Source organism: Heptranchias perlo, chromosome 8 (assembly GCF_035084215.1).
Source record: "Heptranchias perlo isolate sHepPer1 chromosome 8, sHepPer1.hap1, whole genome shotgun sequence".
Classification (NCBI taxonomy): domain Eukaryota; kingdom Metazoa; phylum Chordata; class Chondrichthyes; order Hexanchiformes; family Hexanchidae; genus Heptranchias; species Heptranchias perlo.
This window is the reverse complement of record NC_090332.1, coordinates 71,635,793-71,647,659: the sequence shown is the minus strand read 5'-3', so window position 1 is coordinate 71,647,659 and position 11,867 is coordinate 71,635,793. Positions and strand designations below refer to the sequence as shown.

Genomic DNA, 11,867 nt, shown 5'->3' with positions numbered 1-11,867 from the left:
GCCTTTTGCGACCTCTGGGCATTGGAGGGAATAGTGTCCTATAGACACTTGCAATAATCTCATCATCTCGTTGTATAAGGTTCTCTTGGTTTTGTTGGGATGGGTCTTTGTTGTTTTATTTTAATCATCTTTCTGTTTAATCAGACCACATGTTAGATTATTGTATTAATGGTGCCCTTCAAAAGGGACACTTGTGTGGTGCTGACTTCCGCCAGGTGACACTGGAACATCTCAGTGCCATCCCTATTGTCTGCCTGAAACCTGCTGGTCATCCAGCTGAAGGAGCTGTCCACGACCGAGTGTTGCCGACTGGCACACTCCAAGGTCCAGGAATACGAGGTGTGGGACGCACTGAAGCGAAGTTTGGCCTACGCAAAGGCTCTATGGGGAAAGGCCACCGTGTAAGGCCACTCCACTTTGTATTGTACACCATGATTATGTACTGTGTTTGAATTGTAATAATGGGATCATATTGTGGACGATCTCTAGCGTATTGTTTTGAACTATATTGCTTTGTAATTGTGACAATTACATTGAACTGTGTGCATCCTTAAGTTTTATGAAATAAACTATATTTTGAAATTTGTAAAAAAATTAAAGTAGGATTCTTCCTCCCAAATTCTGACCCTTAAAATGTTGGGGTGAAACTGCAAATACCAGAATGCAGTGCTGGCTACTCCAGACGCTGGACTTCCCTTTCATCGAGAAATTATATTAAAAAATCACTGTGTGAATGAAAGAGAAGAAATAATAAACTTGGGGCCAACTGAGCCGCGCGGGAACCACAATCACCAACAAGGGCGGCTGATGCAGCGGGAGAGGCCCCGCCCTCTTATTTGCATAACCAGAATGCTTTGAGAAATGTGAAAAGTTATTCCTCTTTCTGTCGAAGATATCGAGAGTTTTTGGGTAGTTTTTATAATAACATCTATTTCGGTAAAAATTGACTTTCTCTGGTGTCGATGCCGACAGTCGCTAGTCACTCAGTACAATGTTAAAGAGGTAAGCGCGCGGTGGGTGAGAGTAGAGCGAGTGATTTTCTTCAGTACACTCTGGTTTCTCTTCAGATCGTATAAATCTTTCGCCTTTTACTAAAGATTTCCGTGGAGAGGAACACTCGGAGTTTTAATTAATTTTTTGAGGCCCTGCTTTTGTGGGGTTCATTTAATATTGAAAGAAAGATTTAGTTTTCATGATGTGTTAGTCGCTCCTTTACACGGTTGTCCTTATCGTTCGCAGGCGGCTATAGTTGCACAAGTGAGTTCGGGAAGTGATTGCGTTTCGGATCAATTTTTTAGACTAATCGGTGAGTGTTTCAAATAACCGGCACCACGGGCCGAGTGGCGGCCTCCTGTGCTGTAAAACTGATTTTAGTCGGACTCGCGCCAGTGGTGGGGTAGAGGGAGGAGGTGATGTTCAGAGGGTGGAGTCATAGTGCAGGATGAGATGTGAAGTAGAGTGTGGTGAGGCCAAGGTGGATTTTGAAGATGAGATTAAATTCTCATCCTCGTGTTCGAATCACTCCATGGCCTCGCTCCCTCCCGATCACCATAACTTCCTCCAGCGACACAACCCTCTGAGAACTCTGCGTTGCTCCAACTCTGGCCTTTTGTGCATCCCCCACTTTCTTCACCCCTCAATTGCTGGCCATGCCTCAGCCATCTAGGCCCTAAGAATTCCCTCCATAAACCTCCCCAACTCTCTGCTGCTTTAAGGCGCTCCTTTGACCAAGCTTTTGGTCACTTGTCCTAATGTCTTTTTCTTTGACTCGGTGCCAATTTTTGTCTGTTTACGCTCCTGTGAAGCCCATAAGGACATTTACTATGTTAAAGGTGACATATAAATGTAAATTGTTGTTGTGGTTGTATTTATTATTTCTTAAGATATATTTTATTTTAAAAGTGCCTGTATCCCACTCATTGTGAGTGAATTGAATAGATAATTTCAAAGTTTGCAGATGACAACAACAACTTGCATTTATATAATGCCCTGAACGTAGTAAAACGTCCCAAGGCACCTCACAGCAACGTTATCAAACAAAATTTGACAACGAGCCACATAAAGAGATGTTAGGAAAGGTGAGAGGTAGGTTTTAAGGAGCGTCTTAAAGGAGGAGAGAGAGGTGGAGAGGTTTAGGGAGAGAATTCCAGAGCGTAGGGTCGAGGCAGCTGAAGGCATGGCTGCCAATGGTGGAGCGATTATAATCGGAGATGAGCAATAGGCCAGAATTGGAGGAGCGCAGAGATCCCGGAGGATTGAAGGGCTGAAGGAGGTTACAGAGATAGGGAGGGGTGAGGTCAAGAAGGGATTTGAAAACAAGGATAAGAATTTTAAAATCGAAGCGTTCCTGGACCTATACAAAGGCTCCATGGGGTAAGGCCACCGTGTAAGTCCATCCCACCTTTGTATTGTACAGAATGTATAAGAAGATATGTACCGTGGTTTGAATTGTAATGACGGAATTGGAGTGTGTACGATCCGTATTGTATTGTTTTGCATTGTAATTGCGTATTTACATTGAACTGTATTTATAAAATAAAGTAGATTTTGAAATTAAAAAAGCCTTCCCCTCATTGTCATATTTATTGCTCAGTGCACACTCAGCCGTGTCTCGTCCTAACAGATAGGAATGCAAGAATCGTTTTATAATTTGTAGAACATATTTATTTACATCGTATTTTTATGAAGAGAGAAAATGACTGCGGGTTCTCATCAGGTGCTGATTTTGGGTTGAGGTGCTCCTCGCACCCATTGCCTGCGGCTCCCACTGGTTTTTCGCTGCCATCTGTGGGTTCACCCTGAATCCCCCGGCCTGATATTTACCACGGACTCCCTTAGCAGTCCCTGCCTTTCACAGCTGACCTTGCTGGTCGGTCTAACTCATCGCACCCCCTCCCCCCCCATAAAAAGGACGGCTTATCAAGAGCATCATAATTAGTGCTCATAGAAAATAAATGACTGTATTGTTAAATTATTATATATTATATATATATATATATATATATACACACACATCCTCACTCCTCATTCTCCATGAGCTCCCCTTCATCTGTCCTCCTTCCCCATCCTGTCCCTTCATCCCTGTGTTCTCTTCCACCATCCCTCTCTCCTTCCACCCTCCCTCCTTCCACCCTCCCTCTCTCTTCCACCCTCCCTCCCTCCTTCCACCCTCTCTTCTTCCACCCTCCCTCTCTCCTTCCACCCTCTCACATTCTTTCCACCATCTTCCCATTCTTCTCTCTTTCTCTCCTCCCACTTTCTCTCCTCCCTCTGCACTCTTCTCCCTCCTCTTTACTTTTCCCCCTCTCATTCTTCCCTTTCCCCCCTCCCCTTCTTACTGCCCCCTTCCTGTCCCCTTTCTTCGTATCCCCTCCCTTTCCTGCCCAGCTTCACAATAGCCACCCTTACCTTACTGGCATCTCAGGTTGGGGCAGTGCAGCCACTCCTACTATGCTACAGCTCCACTGCACCATCCTGCAGCAGTCGTTGATTCTCGCTCTCTAACAGTACCCCCACCCCTTTTTGGACTGTACGACGCGAAGCCCACAGACAGCGCGGCCTCCCACTCCTTCTTGTCGTCTATCACGGAGGTTCTAGACGACAGCAAGCGGGAGAGTCTGGATCACCCGCTAACTCTGGACGAACTGACAAAGGCCGTCCGATCCTTCGAGAAGAGTAAGACTCCCGGAAGCGACGGCTTACCGATGGAGTTGTACTCGGCTCTGTGGGACTGGATAGGCCCAGACCTGCTGGAAGTGTACGGGGGTATGCTTCTGGCAGGCAGCATGTCAGACTCCATGAGGAAAGGCATCATCACCCTCATCTACAAACGGAAGGGGGAGAGGGAAGAAATCAAAAATTGGCGACCCATCTCACTACTTAACGTGGACTACAAAATTCTGTCCAAGGTCATCGCCAGTCGGGTCAAGTCAGCCCTGGAGGTGGTGATCCACCCCGATCAGACCTGCGCCGTACCCGGCAGGAAGATCTCTGATAGCCTGGCGCTACTCAGGGATACGATTGCCTACGTACAGGACAGGGGGGTGAACACCTGCCTGATCAGCCTGGACCAGGAGAAGGCCTTTGACAGAATATCCCACACGTACATGATGGACGTACTCTCCAAAATGGGGTTTGGGGAGGGAATCCGCAATTGGATCCAACTGCTCTACACAAACATCAGTAGCGCAGTTTCAATCAACGGGTGGGAATCAGAAAGCTTTCCGATCAAATCTGGAGTCAGGCAGGGCTGTCCTCTCTCCTCCGTCTTGTTCGTGTGTTGCATCGAACCCTTTGCCGAGTCCATCAGGAGGGATGCGGGCATAAGAGGGGTGACGATCCCAGGCAGCGGAGGCACTCAGGTCAAGGCCTCCCTGTACATGGATGACGTCGCCGTCTTTTGCTCGGATCAGCTGTCGGTCCGCAGATTGATGAGCATCTGCGACCGTTTCGAACTGGCCTCGGGGGCCAGGGTAAATCGTAGCAAGAGCGAGGCCATGTTCTTTGGGAACTGGACCGACCGATCCTTTGTCCCCTTCACCGTCAGGTCGGATTACCTGAAGGTGCTGGGGATCTGGTTCGGGGGGGCCGGGGCGTGCACCAAAAACTGGGAGGAGCGTATCTCCAAGGTTAAGCAGAAACTGGGACTGTGGCATCAACGATCCCTCTCGATCGTGGGCAAGAACCTGGTCATCAGGTGCGAGGTGCTCTCGGTGTTGCTGTACGTGGCGCAGGTCTGGCCCATACCTCGCTCCTGCGCCGCGACAGTCACCCGAGCCATCTTCCACTTTGTCTGGAGATCAAAAATGGACCGTGTCCGCAGGGTCACGATGTACAAATCTCCAGAGAAAGGGGGGAAAGGCGTGCCCAACGTGGCCCTCATCCTGATGGCCACCTTTGTGTGCGGCTGCATCAAGCTGTGCATAGACCCTCAGTACGCAAACACAAAGTGTCACTACGTGCTGAGGTTCTACCTGTCCCCGGTGTTGAGAAGGATGGGCCTGGCCACGCTGCCACGGAACGCTCCGTCCAGTTGGACCGTTCCGCCCCACCTGTCCTTCGTGGAAAGGTTTGTGCAGGAAAACACCTTTGACCACAAGGCGATCAGCAAGTGGTCCGCACGTAACGTCCTCGAGACCCTGCGGGAAAAGGAGATGGTGGATCCTGTCGGTTGGTTCCCCGAGCAGACTGTCAATGTCATTTGGCAGAACGCCTCATCGCCAGAGCTTTCAAACAAGCACCAAGACATAGCTTGGCTGGTGGTGAGAAGGGCCCTTCCCGTCAGATCCTTCATGCACTCCCGGGCTCTCAGCGCCACCGCGCGCTGTCCCAGAGGAGGCTGCGGTGGAGACGAGACCGTCACCCATCTCCTTATGGAATGTGCCTTTGCAAAGAAGGTCTGGAGAGAGATGCAGTGGTATCTGTCCAGGTTCGTCCCGAGCAGTTCCGTAACACAGGTTTCTGTGCTCTACGGGCTGTTCCCGGGGACGAACACTGAGACGGACATCAGCTGCTGCTGGAAGACCATCAACTCGGTGAAAGACGCCCTTTGGTCTGCCCGAAACTTGCTGGTCTTCCAGCACAAGGAGCTGTCCTCGACCGAGTGTGGCAGACTGGCACATTCCAAGGTCCAGGACTACGTGCTGAGGGACGCACTGAGGATGGGTGCGGCCGCCGCAAAGGCCCTGTGGGGAAAGGCAACCGTTTAGAGCCTTCCCGCCATTGTAAACCGAGGGGCTGCAATCAGGGAAAAACCCCCTCGGGCAGAATGTAAAATTCAAATTGCTGTAATGTACCTGTAATGAATCTGAAATGGACCAGAAATGAATCTGTAAGCAATAATCTGTGTTGAGTATGATGCAATGAGACACCCTAGAGTGTCATGAACTGCAATGATGTCCAATGTGTTCATTGTACTGCACTTAACGTAACCTGCAAATTGTATAATCTGTATTGTGTACGTTTGGAAAGTGATATGACAACTGTTTTGTATGTACTGCTGCAAATTTTATGAATAAAGTATATTTTTTGGAAAAAAAAACAGTACCCCCACCCCCACACCTGCAGGCCTCGAGCTGTCCTCCGACCTGTTACTATGTTCCCCTCCTCCCAGCTTCTAACCCTGCTCAAAGATCACACCCTTCACACCATTTCCCTGCCTCCTACCATGCTCTATCATCCCTATTTCCTTTTGGATGTCTAACCCCTCTCTACCCTTTCTCTCCTGCATTCTGCTACTATCCTCATTGCTGTTTACTACATTTCCAAGATTTGTGTCATCTGGAAATTTTGAAATTTTGCCCCTGTACCCAAGTTCAGGTAGTGAATTGTGAATGTTGTAAACATCTACGTTTTAAGTATTTTTAATATTTTGTTTTGGTTTGTTTCACCCCTGAAAGAATAAACGCCATCTTCATTTCTTGCCTTTGGTCATTTCCAAATAAATTGCGTAAATGAAAGCAGAATATAGATAGTTAATGGATCAACAGTTAAAATTAACACCACGGATACATCAACAAGTCTAGTTTCTTTGGTCAAATATAAATTTCAGCATAAAAATTGAACGCAGTGACATGGATACTAGATTTTGAAGTGGATTCCTCAATTGCCTCCTTTCCATGCACGGCTCTGAGCTCTGTGTCTGCTCTCATTGTGTCAATGGCTTCCTGTATGAACTGAAATACGGTTTGCTCACTAGCGGAAACTGCTGATCTTTTTAATTACAAAATATACTTAATTTCATAGAATTTAAAGATGTACACAGTTCAATGTAAAATTCATAATTCCAAGCAATACAGTTCAAAGCAATACAATACAGACTGTACACAATACGATCACATTATTACAATTCAAACACGGTACATATCTTATCAAACATAGTGAACTATACAAAGGTGGCATAGCCGTACACGGGGGCCTTTCCCCATAGAGGCTGTGCTTAGGCCGCACCTCCCTTCGGTGCGACCCGCAGCACGTACTCATTTGGCAGAACATCTCGTCGACGGAACTGACCAACAGGCACCAGGATGTAGCCTGGATGGTGGTGAGAAAGGCCCTCCCAGTGCGGTCCTTCTACACACACGGAACCTCAGCACCACCGTGAGCTGCCCTCGAGGCTGTGGAGGGGAGGAGACCGTCGCCCACCTCCTGATGGGCTGCCCCTTTGCGCAGAGGCTGTGGGGAGAGATGCATTGGTATCTGTCCCGGTTCATCCCAAACAGCTCGGTAACACAGGACTCTGTGCTCTACGGGCTGTTCCCTGGGACGCACACCGAGACAGATATCACCTGCTGCTGGAAGACCATCAACTTGGTGAAGGAGGCCCTTTGGTCCGCCAGAAACCTGCTGGTCTTCCAGTTGAAGGAGCTGTCCACGACCGAGTGTTACCGTCTGGCACACTCCAAGGTCCAGGAGTACGTGCTGCGGGACGCACTGAGGCGAGGTGCAGCCTATATAAAGGCTTTATGGGGAAAGGCCACCGTATAGAGCTCTTCTGCCATTGTATACCGAGGGGCTGGAATCAGGGAAAAACCACCTTGGGCAGAATGTAAAATGATAAATGAACGTAATGAAATGTACTGTGTCTGTAACAGGTAACGACTGTAATGTAATGAGGCACCCTAAGGTGCCATGAACTGTATTTACAATGTATGGTGCATAACTATTGATTGTACCGGGACCGTTGTTTTGTACTGTATGGACCGTTGTAAATTGTATGACCTGTATTGTATTGTTTGAAGCATGACTTGAATTACACTCTTTGTACCCTTACAAATTTTATGAATAAAGTTTATTTTGAAATATAATTAAAAACTCCTGGACCTTGGGATGTGCCAGTCGGCAACACTCGGTCGTGGACAGCTCTTTCAGTTGGAAGACCAGCAGGTTTCAGGCGGGCCAAAGGGCCCTACTTCACCGAGTTGATGGTCTTCCAGCAGCGCTTGTTATCTGTCTCGATGTGAGTCCTGGGGAACAGCCCATAGAGCATAGCATCCTGTATTACCAAGGCAGCCACACACAAAGGTAGCCATCAGGATCAGGGTGGCATTGGGGATGCCCTTCCCCCCTTTCGATTGGATTGGATCCGACTTCTCTTTCTGGACACCTGTAGCGCTGTCCTAATCAACTGGCGGGAGTCAAAGAGCTTTCTGATCAGATCTGGAGTCAGGCAGGGTCTTGTTCATGCGTTGTATCGAGCCATTTGCCGTGTCCATCAGGAAGGACGCAGGTATCGGGGTGATGATCCCAGGCAGCGGATGCTCTCAGGATAAGGTCTCCCTGTACATGGACAACATCACCGTCTTTTGCTCCAATCATCAGTCGGTCCACACACTGATGGGCATCTGCAACCAGTTCGAGCTGGCATTGGGGGCCACAGTGAATCATAGTAAGAGCGCGGCCATGTTCTTTGGCGGGTGGGAGACCCAATCCTTTGTCCCCTTCACCGTCAGGTCTGACTACCTGAAGGTACTGAGGATCTCGTTCGGGGGGCCACAGGCCTGCAGAATGGGTCGCCAAGGCCAAACAGAAGCTTGCTTATCTTGGGGGGTGGTGGGGTGCTCCCTCTGCATGGCCAGCAGGAACTTGGTGATAAGGTGTAAGGTACTGGCGGAGTTGCTCTATGTGGCCAAAGTCAGACCCATTCCCCACTGCTCTGCCGTCACAGTCACCCGAGCTATCGTCCACTTTGTCTGGAGGTCCGAGGTAGAACGAGTCCGCAGGACCACCATGTACAAGCCCCCAGATAAAGGGGGGAAGAGCATCCCCAATGCCGCTCCGATCCTGATGGCCACCTTTGTGTGTGGCTGCATCAAGATGTGTGTAGAGCCCCTGTACGCAAACACCAAGTGTCACTACATGCTGAGTTTATACCTGTTCAACACACTCAGAAGGCTGGGTCTGGCCACGCTGGCCGAGCAGACGCAGGACCTCCTGTCCAACTGGACTGACTCCCCCGCACCTGTCCCAGGTGGAGAAGTTCATGACGAGGAACCCCTTCGACCACAAGGCCATCAGACAGTGTTCGGCACGGGACGTTCTGGGGATCCTGCAGGGAAAGGAGAGGGTGGATCCGATCGGCTTCTTCCCCGACCAGACAGTCAAACCATTTGGCAGAATGTCGTCCACCTCCTGAGTGTAAGATTCTCAAAATTCACAGATCCCCCAAAACCCGGAGAAAAACCCTAAAAAACCCTGAGTATGGGAAAACTTTGGCCATTGACTATAATCCTAAAATGGAAGGATAGCTGAGAGGTCACCAGACGAAATCAACAACACACACACCGTGGAACTTCGGAGAATTAATGCTTCAGACATGTCTCTGTTTTAATGCAAAACGGACAGCAGGGGGTCGACAATCACTCCCATTGAAAGAGACAACTGTTCCAGACATGGTGGGGCCATGCCTTTGTTTTAAAGCAAAACCATCAACACCTAGGACGTTGGATACAAAAGGAAGCCTTATGTGACAAGCTCTAGAAAATCAGAATTAACAATGACCCATCGGGAGAAGCAATGGCAACATGATGAGGGGCCATCAAAAAGCCATCAAAGATTCTTAAGGACTTTGTAAGAACTGTTTAAATAGACATGAAGTGTTTTTTTTAAAGTGACGAAGACCATTGTAAGAGAGACATCCACAAGGCGAAAGCTCTCTCTCTCTCTCTCTCTGGCTTGCTGGCTCTGGTGGGCTGCTTGTCTTGGTGCTGCCTGTGTCTGGAAAGAAGAGCAGATTCCAGCAAACAACAAGGCGAGGGGAAGGCAGTTCGACAGGGAAGATCAGCAGCTCTAGAAGCAGGCCGACACACAAGAAGAAACCAGAGCAACAGTCCCAGTGACCATCAGACACCTCGAGGCAACAAGGGCCTTACGAAACAACCAACCGAATATTACCACCAACCAACCGGGTAATATTGAGCCACCGCGACCAAAGAAAACCAACTCGGGAGAAAACCGAAGATCCGCAAAGTTTCCACTCTACAATCTATTTCTGACTTACCTCTGGGTGAATTACTGTCAAGGATTCGTTTGGTGAGCATTATCCCTGGTCCTTTAGAGTCCAACCTAGCTAGTACAGTGGGATTAGGAGGGGTGAGGTATCTTTCTACTGTAATTTCTCTCGTGTGTACTGAAGTGTTCCCCATTTTATTAGTGTTAAGATTGTTGTGTTGTATTTCCTCTCTTGAATAAAGGTCAAAGTTTCTTGCACCAAAACCAGTTGTCTGCTGCACTTTGTCACAACCCCCAAATAAGTCCAAGGTCTAGAACCCAGGGAGTGGGAGCGATTCGGACCGCTCAGAAGTCAGAGGTGAAGCTGACACACACCACCACCCCCTACAGATGGACTTCCCCTTCGCACAGAAGGTGTGGAGAGAGACGCATTGGTATCTGTCCTGGTTCATCCCCAACTGTTCGGTAACACAGGATTTTGTTCCCCGGGACGCACACCGAGACAGATATCAATTGCTGCTGGAAGACCGTCAACTCGGTGAAGGAGGCCCTTTGGTCCGCCCGAAACCTGCTGGCCTTCCAGCTGAAGGAGCTGTCCATGGCTGAGTGTTGCCGACTCCAAGGTCCAGGAGTACGTGCTGAAGCGAGGTGCGGCCTACGCCACCGTGTAAGGCCATCCCACTATACATTGTCCACTATGTATGATGAACCTTTATAAAACACTGGTTCAGCCACAACTGAAGTATTGTATCCAGTTCTGGGCACCGCACTTCAGCAAAGATGTGAAGGCCTTAGAGAGGGTGCAGAAGCGATTTACTCCAGGAATGAGGGACTTTGGATATGTGGAGAGACTGGAGAAGGTGGGGTTGTACACCTTGGAACAGAGACGGTTGCAAGGAGATTTGATAGAGGTATTCAAAATCATGATGGGTCTAGACAGAGTAGATAGAGAGAAACTGTTCCCATTTGCAGAGGGTCAAAAACCAGAGGACATAAATTTAAGGTAATTGGCAAAAGAATCAAAGTTGACATGAGGAAAAACTTTCTTCTCACAGCGAGTGGTTAGGATCTGGAATGGACTACCAGAGGAGGTGGTGGAGGCAGATTCAATCATGGCCTTCAAAGGGAACTGGATAAGTACATGAAAGGAAAAAATTGGCAGAGCTTAGGGGAAAGGGTGGGGGAGTGGGACTAGCCGGATTGCTCTTGCATAGATCCAGCGTGGACTCGATGGGCCGAATGGCCTCCTTCCGTGCTGTAACCTTTCAATAATTCGATGATGTGTACTGTGTTTTGAATTGTAATTATGTGATCGTATTGTGTATGATCTGTATTGTGTTGTTTTGAACTGTATCGCTTAGAATTGTGATTTTTACATTGAACTGTAAATCTTTCAAAATATAGTTTATTTCATAGAATCTTTAAATTCTATGAAATAAACTATATTTTGAAATTAAAAAAAATACTAAAACAGGACCCATCCTCCTTAAATTCTGACCCTTAAAAAGTTGGGGTAAAACTGCAAATACCAGAATGCAGTGCTGGCTACTCCAGACGCTGGACTTCCCTTTCCTCGAGAAATTATATTAAAAAATCACTTTGTGAATGAAAGAGAAGAAATAATAAACTTGGGGCCAACTGAGCCGCGCGGGAACCACAATCACCAACAAGGGCGGCTGATGCAGCGGGAGAGGCCCCGCCCTCTTATTTGCATACCCAGAATGCTTTGAGAAATGTGAAAAGTTATTCCTCTTTCTGTCGAAGATATCGAGAGTTTTTGGGTAGTTTTTATAATAACATCTATTTCGGTAAAAATTGACTTTCTCTGGTGTCGATGCCGACTGTCGCTAGTCGCTCAGTACAATGTTAAAGAGGTAAGCGCGCGGTGGGTGAGAGTAGAGAGGGTGGTTTTCTTCAGT

General features: G+C 48.2%; 1 non-coding gene across 1 annotated transcript; it reads left to right on the top strand.

Annotated features, from left to right (window-relative positions):
• Positions 1 to 1,047: 1,047 nt before the first annotated feature.
• Positions 1,048 to 1,161, top strand: LOC137324862 (U5 spliceosomal RNA). Its single transcript, XR_010963739.1, has one exon. It is a non-coding gene; the product is annotated as a U5 spliceosomal RNA (small nuclear RNA).
• The last annotated feature ends 10,706 nt before the right edge of the window (positions 1,162 to 11,867 follow it).